Source organism: Platalea leucorodia, assembly GCF_965183815.1.
Source record: "Platalea leucorodia genome assembly, chromosome: Z".
In the NCBI taxonomy this organism is placed as follows: Eukaryota; Metazoa; Chordata; class Aves; order Pelecaniformes; family Threskiornithidae; genus Platalea; species Platalea leucorodia.
Window position 1 is genome coordinate 49,955,071 of NC_138858.1, and position 20,992 is coordinate 49,976,062.

General features: G+C 42.9%; 1 protein-coding gene across 2 annotated transcripts in view; it reads left to right on the plus strand.

The window, feature by feature from the left end:
- Window positions 1–694: 694 nt before the first annotated feature.
- The window catches only part of SYK (spleen associated tyrosine kinase), a 58,407-nt gene continuing 38,109 nt past the window's right edge, over window positions 695–20,992 (plus strand). For both annotated transcript variants that reach the window (XM_082336583.1, XM_082336584.1), the window contains exon 1: window positions 695–761. The gene's annotated coding sequence lies outside the window, so the exon portion shown is untranslated. The remainder of the gene's footprint in view (window positions 762–20,992) is intronic.

Genomic DNA, 20,992 nt, shown 5'->3' on the forward strand with positions numbered 1-20,992 from the left:
CTCCAAGACTTTTTTTCACCAAGGTACACAGAAGTACCGAAAGACACAGAACTTCAATATTCACCCAAAGCGTGCCTACTCCTTTTCTCCCTAAGAGAAGCCCACATTTGATACACTTTGATCATCCTCTGTCCCAAGCGTAGTGCTGAGCAGCAGCGTGTCCACCGTTCAAAGCCAGCCGCCTTCGAGGCGACGCCGCGGCCACGGGGACCCAAATCGCAGGGCGCGGAGGACACCCGCATCACGGGGTCCCAAGGACAGCCACATCAGGCGGCACCAAGGGGACCCGCATCACAGGGTCCCGGGCAGCCCCAGCCCCGCGGGGTCCGGAGCGGACGGATGCTCCGCAAACCCGGAGGGGGCGGGAGGCTGCGGCGGGCCGGGCCGGGCCGGGCCGCGCCACCCCGCCGGGGCCGGGCGCCCTCCCGCCGGGGCCGCCGCCCGAAAGAGGGGCCGGGGGCACGGCGGCTGCGCCCGCTGGGGAGGAGGGAGCGGGTGCCGACACCCCGTTGAGGAAGTGGCCGCGGCTGCGAGAGAAAACGAGGAAGCGGCGGCACCCGCGGCGCTACGCGCGGGTCCAGCCCCGCTCCCGGCCGTACCCCGGCGCGGCGCGGCGCGGCTCGGCGGAGCCGCCCGCCCGAGGGCTGCTTCCCTGCCGGCTCTCTCCCGGCGGCAGCGGCAGGAGCCTCCGGGCGGCGGGAGGAGGAGGAGGAGGAGGCGGCGGCGGCGGCGGCGCGGGGCCGGAGGACCCGCGGGGAGCGGTGAGTAGGGGCGCCGGGCCGACAGCACCGGGGCCCCGCCGGCGGCCGGCCCGCCGCCACCGCCCCTTCCCCGCCAGCGCTGCGCCGGGCGGCTGCGGGGCCGGGGCCGGGTGGGGCGGGCGGCGCTGCTGCCGGCTTCCGCGGGGTCCGCGGGTGTCGGGGAGTGCGGGGGGACCGGCAGAAAGAAGAGCCGGCCGGGGCCGCCGGGTCGCCGGCGGCCCGGAGCGCTGCGGGGCTGCGCGGCGGCAGGGGAAGGGGCGCCGGGCCGCCGGCGCCTCCTGAGGGGCGGCAGCGAGGCGGCGGCGCCGCCTCGGGGAGGGAGCGGCCGGCTGGAAGCGCACCGGCCGGGAAGCCAGCGTGAAACCTGCCTCTGCTGCAGCGTTTCTGAGCCCAGCCTTTGAAGCACTTCAATCTAGAACTTAAATACAAAAAAATATATTAATTATGTCTTGAAACGTTGTGGTGGTAGGTTTTAAACAAAGTGTAGGGCTTCTTATGTCAAATATCTGATGCCTGACAAAACGTCTTAAAAATGCGTTTCTTTCATATCAAACTTCCCTATTTTGTTTCCAAGAAAACAACTGTAGTCTATTACTAGAAGTGCTGAAAGTAGTTGAATACTACGAGCCTGACGCCAGAGTCATTGCTCTTCATTTCATGTGTTTTCGCCAGCATTAATCAATTTTCTACTTTAGCACTGTACTGCATAAGCTTTGTGCTGTAGGTGGCCAGAGTAGTTTGAAGTGATGTTATTTTGGAGAAAGATGAGCAGTACTTTTGTTAGGTCCCACTGACTCCGGTAGAAGAGTGGCAACTGGCGTCCCAGTCTGGCCAAATTACACGCTATATTGTACAGTACTTCCATTTTAAAACACAATTATTACTTTTAAAGGAATTAAATTTTTTTTTTTAAAATGTTCTTTTCTGTTAGGCTTCTTTCGTGCTCTTTTTATCCACAGAGGCTTAGATCTCCTGAGCCCTTGGGTTGAATCTGCAGCCTAATCCACGGGCACAGCCATCCGGTACAGAGCTAGTATCAGCATGCAAAGCTGTGTATTTTTACAGGCTTGGAGGCCATCAACTGTAGCAGTGTAGAGTACGCTGAAGCGGTCCACTTAGAGGAACTGTGACTTCTTTTTTTTTTTTTTTTTTTTTCATCCCTCTGTTGAGCATTCAGCGATAAACAGACAAATAAGGAAGTTTGAATGTTCTTTATATTCTGACAGTTATCCTGTGGGGGAGAAAGACTATAGTGTGGTTAAGACAAAATAGTTTGAACTAAAGGGCTTGGAATCAGTTACAATGCTCAAAAATGGCTGAAATAGATAAAAATAAATAATTACTTCAGTTTTCACATTCACTTGAAATAACTGCAAAATGCCCAGAGAAATATGGTTGAAGTGTTCTGGTTTCGCTCCTGTTAAAAAACTCTGTCAATGTAAAGATGAACTGTGCAGCTCTCCCATTTGCATGTTCTTGTGATTCTGATACAAGAGCAGAATTTGATCTGAAGTCGCAGGAAGACAAAAACCGAAATTTATTTTTAGCAGCAGCTAGCGGGTTACGTGGAGCACAAAATAACAGTTTAGAAGACCAATGGTAAAATTGTAAACTCGATTTAAGCACCTTTGAAGATACTGATGCCAAAAAAAAAAAATTATGTAGGGGCATTTCCTTAGTCTCCTGTTCCTTCTTTTGGATCTGTTATGCCAAAGGCATTGAAAGTGGGAGAATTCACTTCTGAAATGTATGTTGTGTTCAGAGGTCATGGTCTCACAATCATAATTATTTTTGCAAATTACACTTCTTTTTTCCTTCCTAATGCTTTTCCAATATGCAGGATTTAGCAGAAAGCAATGAGTCTGTTGTCATTGCTGGTTTGAATATTGTGACTGTAAGAAATTGTGTTTGCATCTGAATCCACTGAAGATACTAGGTAGTTTCATCCTTTTTCCAGCTTTATAGACTTCTGGATCAGTGCCTCGAGATCTGTTGTGTGCACATTAGACAGGCTGAGCCAGGATCTGCTTTCAGTTGCCTGTGTTTAGATCCAGAATAACACAGCTGAAAAGGGGAACTTGTCTGTTTTTATATCTTAATTACAAGGAATACAACACTTATCTTCAAATGTGAGTAACAGTTACAGGAAGATCGTTCCGATGAGTTATTTAAAGTTACTTCTTTTTTACTTCAAGGTAAACACGTGCTTAAATGAGTTACTCCACTGGGGCAAGAGTACTTCATAGAATTATAGGATCGTTAAGGTTGGAAAGGACCTCTAAGATCGTTGAGTCCAACCTGTTAACCTAACTGCCTGGTCCACCTCTAAACCATGTCCACAGGTTTTTTGAATACTTCCAGGGCTACTTGTACCATTCAAGGTACCTGTTTAAAAGCTGAAGATGGTCTTGCAAGCATTTGTGAGTGTGAGTAGTGAGGTTCAGTCATAAGAAGGAAAAATTCTCACCTTTCAAGGATTTGCAGGATCAGCTTCTTAATTTCTAATTTAGGAAGAAAACAGCATTTTATTACAGGGAAAGTTTCGTAATCCAATTTAACAGTAGTTTTGCTTGCATTTGACAAAAGAAGAAAATCTTGAGGGAGGAAGTGATGATAGCTCACTCTATGTCTCAGCTGGCATTTCTAGAAAGACTTTTACAGGGAAACATTCCTAATATTTGCACCACTTTTACAGTGAAACATTATTAATTTCTGCAGTTTAATTTAAGCCCTTTCATCGCTCTTGTGAGAAAAAGAAGCCCTGGGCTTTGCAGGATGATTCCCTGCTCTTGTATGCAGTAGAGGATAGTACAATACACAATACTAATACTTACTTTGAGCATAGTAAAAATTATTTGATCACAAAGTTGTTGGTTAGCATTTGCATTTGCCTCCTTTAGTTTAAGGTTTCAGCAGCAAGGTTACATAGTTGATGTTGTCTAGCTTTTAATTTCATGACACAGGGTAATATGGAGGTATACAATTAAGCAGAAGAAAACCTTTTGCCACTGACTTCTGCACTGCTTGTCAGGGCAATGGGGAAACAGCAGCATTGCAAGTGCAAGAAGTGTGAAAGAGCCTGTATGCTCCTGCATCAACAGAAATGATTCCAGGATTTGCTGTAGGAAAGGATAATTGGATAAATATTCATAATGTTTGACAGGAAATACCACCTGCCTCAAAGAAATAAAATAAAATTTTATAGTTTGTCTTTACATTCTAAAGTTAAAATCAGGTCATAACTTCCTGTCCCTCTACATACAATGACTAAATGGCCACTTCTCTAAACATGGTTGTTGTAAAAAAGGAAAGAAAGGGGAAGAATATTTTTGAATTCACAGGGATCCTAATGCTCTAAGGAGACTTCAGTATATGCAAAATGCTGCAAGCCTTCCCTTTGTACCAGGTACCAGAACAACTAATAAAAAAATAACAAGTATTAGAACCTAAACAACCAGTGTAGAGGAGTATGATACAGATAGTTTGTGCAGTTTCACTATCACTCAGTTTGTAACTAGCTGATGTTGGAATGTATTAGTTTGACCAGCTAGGACTACCCTGCAATTTCTGCAACTTTGTCCTAATTTGCTTTGGGACAGTGTTCTGCAGAACAGATATGGGATGCTGGGTGTCCTGAACGGACAATATTTCCAACAACTTCTCTTCCTTTCAAAATGCAAGGAGGCAATGCAAGGAATCTTTCAGCACTGACGCTCAGTAGAGGTAAGACGTGAGGTGTGAAAAGCTTTTGTAAAGAAGTAGGACTTGTGGCATTGTAGTATGTAAATCCAGCCATGTAATCCATGCAGCAACTCCTAGGCTGGGGACGGAGTTGAAATTGGCAGGAATCACAGTTGTGGTTGGAGATAGCTAGAGAAAACACAGGTAGGAAGTGTTAGAGTAGAATATGTGCCAACGAAATAGGCATACAATTGCCTAAATATTTTAACATAATAAAGTAAAAAAAACAGAGCCTTTTTTTTTTTAATACTTAAAAATCCTTATCTTAAGCAACAGTTTCAGTAAAATGTGTGAAAGAACCAGGGGTCATCATCAAATACATCAGTCACAGCCTACCACTACCCTCTTGGATAGTCTTTCTCTTACTTTTTTTCCCCTGTTTGGATAAAATAGGTAAGTGAGAAAAGGAAAAAAACCAAAACTTTTGAGACCACAGCCTCTAGAACATGTAGAAGCCAGTATACTGTCTCCTAGCTAAAGCCAGTGTAACAGAGCATCTGTGGGATGCTAGAGCCAAAATGTTAAAATGTGTGCTGCTGCTGACAACTGAGTGTATAGTTCTGCTTTTAAAAATTCTACTGCCAATTTCAAAATCGGATCTACAAATTTCAGAGTAATTAAGATCAGTTTAAAACAATGTCTTAATGTTTTTTAGTAACTAGTTTTCTTGATTTTTTGTTGGGTTACCCAAAAAGTTGATTTCTCGATCTAGATTGGAAAACTGGCGTTAGAAACCTGCTATAAAGACAATTTCACCCCTCCCGCCCCACACCCCCACCCCAGATAATAGGATTAGCTGTCTTTTGAATCAGTGGACCATCTTGTAAGTTTCTGAGAATGATGACTTATCTAAAATGAGTATCAAGAGGAAGAGCGCTGCTCTGAACAGTTCTGGTCGTGCATGCAGCAGGACACCCCAGAATTGAAGCGGGCATTGAGGGAGGCTTTCAGTGACTACGCTGTCCTCAGTTATCACGTGCAGTAGGTGAGAAACGTCATGCTGCCTCAGGTGAGGTGAATGCTGTGTGACAGTCTTCATGCAGTGGATGCAAGGATGCAGAGCTGTGTTCACTTGGAAGCAGTGGTGTGTTGAGGGAGTGATGTTGCGTGAAATGCAGTTGCCTCTGACTCCCAAGGGACAAGTTTCATCAAATGGAGGCAGCTTTTCGGTATCCTGCTGTAGCAACTATCTGTAGCGACAGTTACCACTGGACCATTTAGCAATGTAACCATTGATGCTGTGCAGGGAATGGCACAACGTGAGAAAAGAAGCCTGACTACAAGCTATTTTTTTCCAGCCTGGCAGTTTGTCATGCAAGAGCTAGGGAAATACTGCCTGTTGGCCCAGAACGCGCTGAGGCCAGGTGCATCCTCTCTCTGCCCAGAGTGATAAACGGGCCTTGTCAAGAGTATTTCGCTGGTCCAGGTGCCGCAAATAGGCTTCCTCTGTGGGAGGGGAGGAGAAGGCTCATGCTTCTCTCTGCATAGCCTTTCTGGAACATTCTCATGTTTTACATGAGAAGTGAGGTTACAGTTAATCCAAGTGGTTGTTTGCTGGCTTGAAGGGATTCCTGTCTGCTAAGAGACTGTTTGATCCACTCTTTACAGCAATGAGAAGTCAGCTTTAGCTGTGCTGCTTGTTCTGAGGATACAGGGTGGTATGGGGAGAGGATGCAGACTTAAGTATTCTCGACCACTGACTCACTGATGTGCTAATTGGTATAAGGAGCTTTTTTGCTATGCAGTCTGCCTTTCTAATGTACGTGTCCTCACAAAAGCTAGTCGGGAAGAGCTGGCTCCATTGCTGGAGGGGAATATCTTTGGAGAGAAGCCTGCCTTTGATCTGGCTCCTAATTAGAAAACTGTTAAATAGGTTTTAAGAAACTGATCCTTAATGTTGGCAGTCTGGCTGTGTGAGCTAGTACCACATCTTCAATTCAAAAAAATAAAATAAAAATGCTTGTTCTTTCTTCCATGACTCTGTGGGTGTGAACTCTTCCTGAGTGTAATTGCCAGCAAGAGATGAGACATTGTCAGTTACAGTGCCTCTATAGCAGAACATGAACCTTGCTATATCCTCCTACTAGGAGCTTTTCAAAGAATGAAGTAACGTGGCACAGCTTTTATAGACTGTGGAAAGTGACACTGAGAAGTCTTGATCAGTTTTGTAGAAACTTGCCTATTCTAGGAGTATGACAAGCAGATTGGGGGTGTTGGTTGACAGCTGCCTGAACATGAGCCAGCAGTGTGCTCAGGTGGCCAAGAAGGCCAATGGCATCCTGGCTTGTATCAGAAATAGTGTGGCCAGCAGGACCAGGGAGGTGATAGTGCCCCTGTACTCGGCACTGGTGAGGCCGCACCTCGAGTACTGTGTTCAGTTTTGGGCCCCTCACTACAAGAAGGGCATTGAGGTGCTGGAGTGTGTCCAAAGAAGGGCAACGAGGCTGGTGAAGGGTCTGGAGCACAAGTCTTATGAGGAGCAGCTGAGAGAACTGGGGTTGTTTAGCCTGGAGAAAAGGAGGCTGAGGAGAGACCTTATTGCTCTCTACAACTACCTGAAAGAAGGTTGTAGAAAGGTGGGTGTTTGTCTCTTCTCCCTAGTACCAAGCGATAGGATGAGAGGAAATGGCCTCGAGTTGCGCCAAGGGAAGGTTTAGATTGGATATTAGGAAAAATGTCTTCATTGAAAGGGTTGTCAAGCACTGGACCAGGCTGCCCAGGGAAGTGGTTGAGTCTCCATCTCTGGAGGTATTTAAAAGATGTGTAGATGTGGTGCTTAGGGACATGGTTTAGTGGTGGACTTGGCAGTGCTAGGTTAATGGTTGGACTCAATGATCTTAAGGGTCTTTCCCAACCTTAATGATTCTATGACTCTATGATTCTATGATTCTAAGTTATTTTTGTTCCTGCAATAATTTCTCTACTTTGTATAAAGCAGGGTACTGCAGACTGTCTCAGATGACAGACAGCCTTGGTCTGAAAGAGGAACCTGCCTAATTTTGCTACTCTGACTCACCACAAGGCCAGTCCATTGAGGCATCCATTCAGCAACAGGTTTTAGCAATCCTAGGGATACAGCAATGCATTTCAGAGAAATGAATGAAATATAATGGGATCCAAATGTTCTTGGTTTGTTGTTCACTTAGCAATACGCGATTGCTAATATTCATGGCTGTGGAACGGAGATTGTTATCTACACTTGTAGCCTCTAGACCGGGGAATTAAGTAGAGACAGACACAGCTACACAAAGAAGGGGAGTTCATACCTTCGTGATAGCTTTGGAAATGTTAGCCTGCAACAACTAAACAACTAGTTAAAAAAAAAGTTAAATGAAGATACTTATTGGAACCCAAAAGCAAACATATCTTTTGGGTCTGCCCGCTGGTAAAACCAGAGTGGTGTTTATCCCAAATTTTGAATGAAACATCCGGCATTTTTTTTTAGTGCTGTGTTGGCTTTCAAACTTTGAGACTGATGTAATAATGTTCAATTGCTGCTGGGATATCTTTTATTTTCAAGAGAGAGGTATTACTTTTCTTCCATCTTCTGTTTGATTGTAGTGACTTACTTCTAGAACTGATGATGCTTTAGTTCTGACAGATGTCTTGTTTATCAGAGATTTTTCTAAAAATACTGCAAGGAATGAAAAAGAAAGTTATGGATTGTGCGTTTATCCACACTTGGGGCCTGCTCCTTCTGAATGAAGCCAGTCTTTCTCAGTTCTCATGGTAATAAAAATCCACAGTATCATGAGCTCTGTGCTCAGGGCTGAAGTTTTCTCTTTTTGTGTGTGTTTGGAAATGGAGCATATATTCCAGGTTTTGCCGTCCTGGAAAATGAGGAACCTTTCGGTTCAACATTGTTGTTGGTACAACATTCTGATAGATCTGCTTCTTCTGGCAACTTCTTTCTGAGTTGTGAAAAACAATTGACAGTAGTGAACCTTGAAAAAAAGATTTTGGAGTAATTTTTTTGTGAAAGTTTAGTGATAGTTTGATGTGTCTTGTCCATAACAGTTTTGTCACAGCCGTCTCTGTAAAAAATCTTCTGTAAAAATAGTATATTCCACCTGGAAACAGGCTATGCTGACATACTTAATGTCACTGTATCTTTGAACCCGAAAATATCCACACCATTGGGTAGGCAGTTCCATCTATTTTTAGTGATTCTCCTTGCAAGTAGGTTGCTAATATTTTTGTTTTGCTTTTCACATGTTTTCACTGACTTTCTAAGTTCATTTCACAGCTTGCTCTGCGCAGCTGTAGTAGCCTCTGTGGTACATAGAGGAGTTTTACTTTTTACTGTATTTCTGGAAAGGCACTAAACTTGAAACAAAACAAGAGAGGAACTTTATATATTATGTAACTCAGCTCAGTAGTTCATGAAGTATTCAGAGGTAGTTTTGGGCTCCCTCAGGAAGACTTTTGTAACTGCACCCCAACCCAGACTTTGTTTTGTCATCATTGGGAAGAAGCAGTTGTCCCTGTACCCTTCCGTAGTCACTGCAGAGCCCACAGCTGGTGTTGGTGAAGGTCTGTCTGTGCCCAAAGAAGTTTGCCCACGCCTTGTCACAGTGGGAAAACAGGAGATTAGAGAAGGGTCTGCCTGGAGTATCTTGAACGCTTTCCTTTGGATGTTAGCTCATCCCCAATGGCTCCACTTTTTGTGTGGTGGTTTAATGGGTACCAATCACAGTAAAGTACTTTGCCCAAAGTGGAGCAGGCTTCCATACAAAAGATTCCATCTGTTTTAAGGCGGAAATGCTTGCTTTGACAGGAGACATCTTTAGCTAGGGGCAATGGTTGCATTTGTGACAGTGTAAGAGTTCCCTGGAAGAGGACGCACGGGAATGACTAGTAGAGCATGGAGAGGATGTGGAAGTGTTGATATTTTTGTGTTGGTGGGGTTTGTGTTTGGTTTTGGTTTTGGTTTCTAAAGGGAAAAAAAAAGCCAAAACATTTTTTTCTTTTTTTTTTTTTTCTCTTTTTCTTAAATATATGTGAAAATCATAGGGTTTCTACTGCCAGGGAAAGAATAATTCTAATCCATAAATGCCTGGCTTCTTTTTTTTTTTTTTTTTTCCTAGTAGCATTCTGAGCTTTTTAAAAGATCAAAGCAGAAAAACCTTTTTAGAGGAAAACTATGACATGTGAAAAGGTTATCAAAGACAGGAGAGTCCCAAAAGGAAAGTGTTGTGGAAGAGAGACGATAGATTCCTAGCATCAGTGGAGAATGATTTTTTTAGTCATCAATGGCCCTCCATGACCTCAGTACAGAAGTTTATATAGGAAACCCCTGAATAACATACGAACGCTGTGGTGCTTTTTCTAAGCATCTGTTTGCCTTATAATAGGGCAGTAATAGTGTTGCCAAGTCAAGTAGTATTCCCTCAGGAGATATTTCAATAGCTAGAGTGCCTGGAGTAGTCTGATGATATCAGAATGTCAGATGCAATTTAGAATAAATGAGGGCATTTCTGGCATGTTTCAGTGGAGAGAAAAAGATCTATCTAACTGTCTTCAGTACAGATAAAAATGACTCTGGAAAGCAAATCCAAAGAAAAATATTTCTAAAGTCACAATTTTTTGAAGCTAATCATAATTTTAGGAGTGTTTGTGATTTTTTTTCAGTTCTTTGGATGAATAAGTCTTTGACACAAGAGGGGAGATAAATTGTGTTTTCCCTAAACGTGGTAGATGAAGCACCAATACCACCTGTTCAGCAGGCAGGTTTTTGTGGCCAGTTTTTTAATGTGGCCAGAATGCTGAGGATTTACGTGAACAAGGGCAAACATTGTTTTCTCTTAAACTGAGAAAGCTGCTAGCAAGGCCACTAACTTTCAGAATCATGAGAACACACAAAACCTGCCACAGACTGGACAATCCCACAGGTCTCTGATGGTGTTATTAGATCCAGGCTGTGAACTCCCCAGCGGAAGAGTCTTCTGGGCCTAAAGCTACAACATTCCCTGTTTGTTCCCAGAAAGACTTTAATTAAGCTACAGTTCTGTTAAAGAATACATCTCAGTGTTTAAAAACCGTAGGCGGAACACTGTAGTTATCCTAAAAGCATTGCAAGAAATCAGAAATATCTGAAAGAAAGAAAATGCTTCTGAAACTGAACTGCTACAAAGTAAAATGTGGAACTTGGCACCCAAGACAGGTATGTCTGATAAAAGTGCTAAGAGAGAGACCAATGCTGAAGAAACAGTAAAAGTGAAATTTTCTTATAAACTAACCGATACGCTTTATGTGTCTGTCCGCATTGCTCAGGAGTGTGCGTGGAACAACAGGAAAGCCTTCGAAGATGAAAGAAGGCATGTTGTAGAGTGCGAAGTGCGGGGAAAAAAACAGTGCAGCATAATGCTTAGATCGTCAGTAAAAGGATGCAGAAATCAGAGACAGGCATTTGATTGCATGAAGAGAAGTCCTCATGGAGAAGTTGGAGAAAACACATGGAGAAGGAGGCCCAAGCACGAGTGATGGAAAGGTTGCCATAGGCTGTAAGCTGGTCAGAGACCAAGTAGGTGGGGCTGAGACATACGGCCTTAAGCATCAGTACACAGCCAGGGCAATTCCCTGAGGAAGATCAGCGTAGTGAAAAAACCGTGTTGGCAGTCCCATGTACATCACTTTCCCCTTTGAGACAGTACTACGCACACCTCTTTCAGTATGATGAATGGGACGTTGTTTGGAGATGTCACTGTCTACAAAAGTTGTAAAAATCATCGGTGTTACTGGTTGAATAAAGTGGCATTTCAGATTTTTTTCAGTAGGTCAACAAGTTCACCCTAGTGTCCCAATCAAACTCTAGTTTGTTTGAATGACTTGAGAAAATGGTATTCTGCTTCATTTCCTTCCCTTCCCTAATGACTTACATTTAAACATTCACTGTGTTCTTCCTTTATTTCTGCATAATTTTCTCATAAAAATTCCTCTCCTAAGGTCTGGATAGAAATTAAATCTTCATGTTTATGCAGGAAGGTAAAGAAGGCATTTAAAGGTAACCTGATGAATCAAATTAAGACCGCCATTCAGCTGCCTAGACAGACTGGAAGGTGATTTTAAAGGTGAAGAAATGAGAACAGAACAATTGTTTAAATCTATTTTGTTTGTTAAAATACTATAAAAATGTAAATATCTGCTTTCAATGTGAGGCAATCACAATGGATTTATAATACCTTGATGGTAATTATGTCAGAATTTACATCAGTTTGGAGTGTACTATTAAGATTATACTAAACCCTGAAAGTACCGAAATATTTAATATATTACATGAAGTCACCATCAAATGTATATTTCTAATTCTATGCACACTTCATTCCTTTCAGCTTTTAGGTGTGTTACATAAGGTGGAAATGTGGAAAAGAATGTTAGAATGAAAAATTGTAGTGCTGTTCGCAGGGGCACACATCTTGATTAAAAGAATCCTAATTAAACAAGAATATTAGAAAAAAATACGTATTCACATTGTTCTAATATTTTTTCTCTGTGTGTGACCAGAGAACTGTTGAAGTTCCAAGTTGCGTGCTTAAAATATCACCCTGTGCTAGAACAAATTGTTTCAGTCAGCATATTTTCATCATTCTGCACTAATAAGCCTTTCTTATGTCTTTTGCATTAAAGCTTTGCTTTGCTTTAAACTTTACTTCTTTACTTTTATACATTGCTCACAGATTACTACTTTGAAAAACAAGGGAAGGGAAAAAAATAACCGTGCAAATAAAGAGCTTATTCAGAACCCTGCTTCACTACTACATAGCTTTTGATCTTTTGTCACACTTCATCCTTTTACTCACTAAATAGTTGGATGAGTAAGCTAATCAATCAACTGTCCCTAAGTCTCCTTCCAGATTCCTGTTTGGTCTTTGTAGAAATATTCATACTCCTATTAATAATTTTTTATGTTAGATTGGAGATCAGTACCTCAATAACACTGTGCTCACTGCTATGCAAACCTTTCAATAAAACAATTATTTTACCTTTATCCTTGTCTAAATATAAGAGATGAAAGAGAAGCAAGCTTATGGTAGCAGTACGGTTAGCACAGATTCTTTCTAATGCTTCCCAGGTGAGTTTTTCTGAGTTTTGCTCCTCTGTTTTGTAAGAATATTCTGCTTCCCCGCATGCATGAAGTGTGTGAGATGATACTGAACTCTTGCGTTACGTCTGGAGTACCCACTGTCTGCAATATTGATGAGGAAGTTACCTGAGGGGAAGTGGGTACCTAATTTTCCTATGTATTTGCATAATATTTTTTTTCTTTCGTGTAAGGTAACCATGATATTTGCTTGTATTTGTAGCTTCCTTAAAAGTCAAATTCTGTGGCTACGGGGAGAGTTGCACTTTAGACCTTCTTTTACTGTTATGCTCAAGCGCATCTCTAAGGTAACCGGCCGCACTTCCTTCAGCCCTCTCAAGGCTAAAGCCTTACATTCAGCCCTTTGGGGACTTAATCTCCATCGTACAGCCTCACAGTTGTAACAGCACTGACTTGACAAGCTCGGCATTGTTTGTTCCCTGGAGGAATTTAGAGGAGGAGAAAAGTGTGAATCCAAGTACTTTTTCTTCAACTCTATTACTGATCTTAGAAGGGTATTAAACTCCCAAAAGGACAGCAAGATTTTGAAAGTCCAGCAAAAGAGAACACCCATCTCAAACTGAGAAATTCTTCCAAAATAGATAAGAAGTTTTTAACTGTTATCTAATGCTTTGTGTGTATATTTGGCTCATTCCATGTCCATAGGACACTACATCAGATCAAATATTTCCTAACATTGCTACACACTGAATATTCTTCATAAATTAGACATGGTGGAGAAACCTTGCCTTAAATCCATCGACATAAACGTGTTTTGCAAAATTAAATCAGACCTTTGTTGTCTGAAACAGTTATAAATAAACAGCTTGTGAAATCTAAGAGATCGTAAGGATCCTGCTGCTGTTCTTTCAGTGATAATTGAGATATCTTCTCCATATTTTATAAGCGTTTTATATCAAGCCTTCTTATTTATTTGAGCTTTGAACTTCTCCATTTTACGTTCTGAAGAATTAGGAGGTAGTCCCTCACCACGGCCACTGCCATTTCATCTAAACTGCAACCAATGGATTTTTTTTTCCCTCTCTGTTTTAGAAATTATAAACTGGTAAAAAGGAACAACATTTTTAAATGTACCCATGACAGGAAGGCATTAGGCGTAGTGTAGATACAGCGTTTTAAAAAAGTGAAGAAAATTAACCTTTAGCCAACATCTTGACTAAAAACTCATAGGATTATGAGAAAATGGAATCATATGTGAGAGTTGTTCTGACTGATCTGTGAAATGCAGATTTCTGTAGAAGGAAATTTTCATAAACTTAGACTACTGAATTTTTCCCATTCCGAGTAAAACTTTTAAGTTGAAGTAGCAGAGTGAGAACAGTCAGCAGATGAAACCACGCAGTGCTTACCCAGCTAGAGTAGACTAATAGTGAGCATTGACAGTGGAAGTTTCTAGTATTCCTCCCAAAATATTGCCTTGATATTTTTCATAATTTAATTACAAACTTTTAATTGATATTTTACAGGAGTAGCATATGGTAATTTTATATATGACATATAATGACATATATTTTCATTAAGGAAGTCACTGGTGGGCTGTAGCCTTGCCTTTTTGTGAGAAGTCATAATACTCTGGAAAGATCTTAAAATTTTATCTGAATTTGTTGCCTGTTTAGTTTTATACATAAATATTTGCTCTCTGTGGAAGTCTGTATGGTTTTGGTTTGTAGGGAGTGGAAGGATTTAGTCACCTCCATATGAGCTGGCTCATGTTCATGGACTTTGTGGTCTGTATGAACTCAAACTCTAAATGAGCCTTCAACAAATGTTAGTCGAACAGAGCAGCTTTGTAGTGAACACTGTATCTCAAGATCATCATAAAACAAAAGCCTCTTACTGGTTGTTTTTAAGACAATAGAACATTTGCCTGTACTCTAGGTCTTAGAAATAGGCATACAGCATGCCTAAAAGAGAGTTTCTGTCCTCTCGGGTACCATCAGATAGATGCCTACAGCAGCCAGGTGAAGGGAGGAATCCAGAGATGACACTTATATTTGTTCTCACTACGATGAGATGTGAATAACTCTAACTTAGGGCATAGGCAGCATGACTAAACATAGAAAGTGTTACTTCTCTCACGTTTTGGCCCAGGTGAGAAGCACACAGAACATGTTGATAGACTCCTAGTAGCTGAGGTGACTGTACTTATATTTGTTTCTTCTTGTGTTTTGGGAGGTCATTTTGTAGGTATGATAAGCAAAGTCAAACAAACCAGTCTTGCACCTGGAATAGCCCTTTTTACTGTTCTTTCATTCAATGTGTTGGTCAAAGCTTCTATCAGGGAAACTGTAGTCTCCTTACAGAGGGGTCTGTCGTGCCAAAAGTGCATTATTACTCACCGACTTCATCTCAGAATTAGAAGAAGTCTTTATGATGCCCTTAGCTCAGAGCATCCAGCACCTTAAAGAGGAGATGTATTTTAATGTTTTATTGTGACTGATACCAAAGAATGATGACTTTTTGAACAAACATTCTGGGCAATTCTGGGATATCATAGGCAATTTCATCCTGCAGCTATGCAGGTTGCTGCAGCCAAGTCATTATCTGTGCTGGAATGAAGTCTCTTCACAAACTGGAGATTGTGGAGGGTATTGCCCATGACTGCTGCTAACAGAGGTCATAGTATCAATAAGGAATCCAAGATGTCTGCTCAAGACTCCACCATATCTACTGTTTCTGTGCCATTGTCCTGCTGGGACAGGCAAAAGCTTTGGCCTTTGTGGTATTTCTTGTACGTGAGAAAATTCTGAATTTGCTGTGAACTGCTAGATCACATTTCAACTATTTTTGCCGGGTTTTCTAAAGAAACTGGCTCATGCAGTCACCATCCTGTCAGGCTCTCCCTGATAGCTTTTCACATTTGGCCTAATTTCTCAGAGGAGAGGGTCTCTTGGATAGTCTGATCAATCATTTATGGGAATAAATAAATGTGCCTAGAGGAGAACAAGCCAACACAGTACCTCTATTGCGTGAAAGCATGAGCTCAACATGTGCCCATTTTTCTAAGCCTGCCAACAGTGAATAAATGGCTGCAGCATGTGTTTCCCTGCTATCAGTAGTTAATGGATGAGGATGAAGCTGAGGGTACTTGAGTTGGTGCTTGTGAGAATTTTGGAAGATGGTGCAAGTGCAAGTCTAATAGGAGGAGGCTGGCTTATCGTTTGGAGGCTGTAGTGCATGGTTTCATAGGAAACTAGGCCTTGTCCACAGAGCAATTTGCTGTTTCAAGGAGAGATTTGCATGCTATTCATTAGTGGTAGTTAAAGATGAAAAGGAAAAGAGGATTGGAAGGCAAAATAGTTCTTCCTTTTTTTGCAAGCTTTTAGACAGTGTCTGCTTCTAAAAAATGGGTCCGATGGAGCAGTGTAACTGACGAGCGAAGAATAGTTGAACTGCTTGCCCAATGTTTCTGCCCCTGTGTTGACATGGTGCTGAGTCACTCACTGTGCTTTGCACATTTGCCAACAGGGCTGATGATACTTTTTCAGGATGAAAGAGTTTGGTTTTATGTCGAAGAATATGAAGAGGAGGACAGAACCCAATCTATGTCTTTAAATAACTATACAGAATTCGTCTCAATGGCTTCCACAGCAGCAAATATCTTTGGGCAATTTTAATTAAACTCTTTTTTTTTTAATCTTTTATTTCTATTCCTTTGCCATGTTTAAATACAACTTTAAAAAAAGGTAAAAGAAAACTAGGTTGCTCAATAAGAAGTAAACAGCCCTTAAAAGAAAGATCCTTAGGAACAGTTAAATTTGTGTCTATTTCAGCAGTGCTATACCTGTGTACAACGGTGGCATTTCTGAGTGCCTCGGTTTAGTTAAGACTGAAGTTCTGACTCAAATCCACAAACTCAAATTGCATTTACAAAGCTAACTATTGAATCTAGACATAACATCTGTAACTCATCTACTAGAAAGGAGCGTATAAAGACTGAATTTGTCAAAACTAATACCCTTTCACTTGCAGAGTGGAACCTGACCAGGGTAACAGATTACTCCCTTCTAGCATAAAACGTATCATAATGGGCTTTAGAGGAAATTGAAGAACCCTGTGTAGAACTGCAGCCAGTGGATTGTAAGAGAGTCCATGCCAACACCATAATGTGTTAGCAGGTCAGACAGTTGAAGGTCACTAAAACTGAAGCTCCAGCAAGAAGTAACAACGACCAGTTCCAGTCCCACAGTCTGAAGGATGAGCGTACAGGAAGCTCCGTGAACACGCTGTATCTCAGTTCTGACTGGGCAGATTCCAGCTTCAACCTTACTGCTGTCTATCCACAGGTGACCCCAAAGGTGTGGCTACACCTTTTGTAGTTATACTTGAACTATTTTCAAATCTAATAGTTTGGCAGCAACAGCACTGCCAGAACAGCAGCATGAAGCTCAGCACTGTCTAGTTTTTTGAGCATTTAGATTTCCAGGTCAATATTTAAACCCCAATGAATGTCCTGATGTACCACCTCCTCTGCTTTCTGTATCTGAGATGAGTAGTTCAATTTAACTTGGTATGCCTATACATGCTCCCCCTTTGGAGAGTGGTTTGGTACATCTCTTAGAAAGAGTAGAGGGATTTTACTCAGAGGCTGTTGGTCCTATTGCTGTGCATATCTGTCACTTCTGTTTTGTGTGTGACTTCTTAATGGATATATATGAGTTTTTTCAGTGTTTGTTTTAATACTCATAAATATACTGAATTGTCAGTAGTGGAAAAACTTGGCATTACAGATTGCACAAAAAGCAGACCACCAAAGAGAACTTGCGTCTGGGTAACCCATCCTGAAGAGTGTATAGTAAATACTGAGACTCATCTGAGACTAAACAATACTCTGAGGAATAGACTTATCTGAAACACATCAAAGTCAAAGTGAATTTTAACTTCAGTAGCCATTGCATCAGGATCTTTTGTAGCCAGGGAATGTGAGTTTCTCCACCCACCCCACTTTTATTTTACTAGCTCATAATTTCATTCTAATGTTCTTTATCCTTTTTAGCATGAAGGTCCTACCACTTTTTTAAGTCTGAAACAAAAGGTATGGAGAAAATACTTCCATGAAAATAAATTCCCACAGATAAAGAGTGTGGTGGCATTTTTTTTGTTTTAATTTTGTTCACTACAACATTACTGAGGTGTTTTGAACAGGTACTGCAGTGCAGTACCATTCTTGGCATGAGAATTGTATGGGATTATTTTGGCCTTTTCTCCAAATTAGCTGTACAGTGGTGGTGAAGAGCCAGTGTGGATCATTCATCCATCCATGCATCCAATGTGTCTGTGTCCAGGCTAACCTCCACACCAATATCTCAATGGAAACCTCCTGCAGTCTCAGGATGAACATTTGGCAGCTGTGTCCTCTGTGTCCCAGCTGTCTCTGCTGCTGAGGACCACAAAGAATCACATACAATAGAAATTATAGAAATTGTTCTTTTGTTTTGATTGTGATGGAACATCATTTAAGCTCTTTCCTTACTGAAAACCTAGCAGCAAATCTGTTTTCTTCCACCTTTCCCTAAAGTGAGATTGAAGACTTGGAGCCTGCCTTGAAGGAGCCCTTTGCTGGAGGTGGGATGATGTATGTTCATCTCCTAACCAGCAGTATCTGTGGTGCAGAGTGGAGTAAAAAAGAATGACATGGTGACATGGGGGTGTCTGAGGGAAATAAGTAAGTAGGAATGAAGGAAACAGGAATTATAGCATTCAAAGCCTCCATATTAGTAATGACCTTCAGATTAATAAAATCACAGGATCCTAGAAACATTTAGGTTGGAAAAGACCCTTGAGATCATGGAGTCCAACTGTAAACCTAGCACTGCCAAGTCCACCACTAAACCATGTGCCTAAGCACCACATCTACCCGTCTTTTAAATACCTCCAGGGGTGGGGACTCAACCACTTCCCTGGGCAGCCTGGTCCAATGCCTGACTACCCTTTTGGTGAAGGAATTTTTCCTAATATCCAATCTAAACCTCCCCTGGCACAACTTGAGGGCAGTTCTTATCCTGTCACACTTGGGAAGAGATTGACACCGGCCCTGCCTGGGGCAGCGGGCTTGTGCCACTGTCCCTCTCAGCAGAGCTGCTCTCCCCTGTGGCTTCCTCAGCACCTGTCCTGCCAGGAGAGACATGCAAAGTGCTGGAGCTTGTCTGATGCTAGGAGTAGAAAAGCCAAGGAAGCCCCAGAAGGCTGTGGGAGGGGGGAGGTGAGGGTCTCCCAAGGTCTCTCCTTGCAGGCTGGGAAGCAGCAGCCACAGCCCTGGGGCAGGGCAGAGAGATGCAGGGCCGGGCTGGGCTGTGCCCCTGTCTCTGTGCCCCCTTGGAGGTGGGCTGCAGGGAGGGAGGGATGGAGAGCAGGAGGGGAAGGCTCGCTCTCCTCCACACCTCCCCAGTGCTGAAGCTGGGTCAGCTGCGGTGAGCTCTGATGAGCTGTCAGGGGGCTCTGGGGGAAGAGCAGGCACACCCAAGACCCCCAAGTCCCCGTGCTCTCCCCCAGACACCACCTGGGTTAGCACAGGGTACCTGCAGGAGGCAGTCAGGGAAGGCAGGGGAACTGTCGGGGATCTTCATCACTGCCGATATCCCTGGCACTCCCGTCATGCCCACGATCCTGGGACAGGCAGCAACGAGCCCTGCAGCACCACGCAGGTGGGCAGAGAGAGGAGCGCTGGAAGGGACTGCCTGTGCTCAGCACCCACAGCTGCTGCTCTCCCTCACGCCAAAGCTCAAAGAGCAAGCCAAAGGTCCTGCAGGAGCCTGCACGCCTTGCGTGTGCACCCATGGGAGCTCTGGACAAAATGCACGGGGACAGAGCCTGCGGCTGCTGAAAAGCAGCGAGGCCACGGGCAGTCACAGCCACTCACCAGCAACATTACAGGGGTGTCAGGGGCTGCCCCCAGTGGCGACCCAGCCAGGAAGGCAGATGCCCCAAAGAGGGAAAACCTGCTCCACTGGATATTTCCTCTTGTTGAACTTCATTAAATTCCTCTCAGCCCAATTCTTCAGCCTTTCCACATCCCTTTGAATGGCATCACAACCCTACGGTGTGTCAGCCACTACTTCCTGTTTCATATCATCTGTGAACTTGCTGAGGGTGCACTCTCCTCATCGTCCACCTCCTTAATGAAGATCTTAAACAGTACTGGCCCCAGTACTGGCCCTGGGTTACAACACTATTAACTGGCCTCCAACTGGACCTTGTACTATCAATGACAACCCTCTGCAGCTTTGATGTCTCCCTTCTTTGGGGAGCTGGGAGCAGACCAGAAGATCTGCACAACATGTGGTTTGTCCTGACTGTGTCCTGTCTAGTTTTCTATAGTGTGTGAGCCTTGTTCATTTGACTTGTGTGTGGCTTCTTCACATATTCACAGAGCAGCACAGGTATTTCTCTACTGTTTCTTGACCCAGGCGCAAGAGACAGCAGATCTGCTACGGTCCACTGATGGGCCATATCTGAACTAAGCAGTAGGCGCGCCACAGCTCTGCCTGCTGCAGAGCTGCCAGGGAAGGTGTCAGCCTGAAGCACCATGTGCCAAAAGGCCCTACGTTAGGACATCCGTTCCTCAGTTGCAGCTTTGCAGTATGGACCCTCCCCTCTTACATGATCTTCCATGAAATCCTCTCCACCTATGCTCAGGTAGCTCAGTTGCACGCTTTGGCCAGCTGCAAGCTGAGAGGTCTAGTAACCCCGTTCACATGCATCCTGAATTATTTAATTCTGATTCCACATACTGCTACATGGCTTCCCCAAAATCGTGCCCTTCGTTTAACTGTGAAGGGCACGTTGTTTTTACTGCTATATCTTGCACAGCAATAGAAACAGAAATTGAACTTCTGATTGTTTTGTCCACTTCTAGCCAAAGTAATGGAAGGTAGGAAAGGAGAGCTGCAGTAACCTGAATAAAACACAGATAACAGTATTTTGTAGGTTAATGTTCATGGGTTTCATATTCAGTATATATACATTTTACTTAATATATATGCATGGGAAAAAAAGAATACAAGATGTGCAGTAATCTTGTAAATACAAAGAAACAACAGTGTTTTTCCCTTTGATACACTTTTCGTGATGTGTAGTTAGCCCAAAATTTGCATAATACAGTACAGATAACAGAGGTTGTCACCTATTTTGTATACTTGAGAGTATTTCAATATCGAGTTGTCACAACTGAACTTAAAAGACAGGGAAATAAAAATTCTGGCGATGAAGTTGTGAGTTATTTCCTAAGGAAAAGTTTAATCTAACACACAGAAATAACACAAACATAAGCACGTACTGATAGTTTTATTCAGCATTTCACACGTTCTCTGAAAGTAATTTTTCAGATGAAGTCATTTTACAGATATGCAGGCAATAACGCTTAGTGGGATCTTTCTTTTCTTTCTAGACT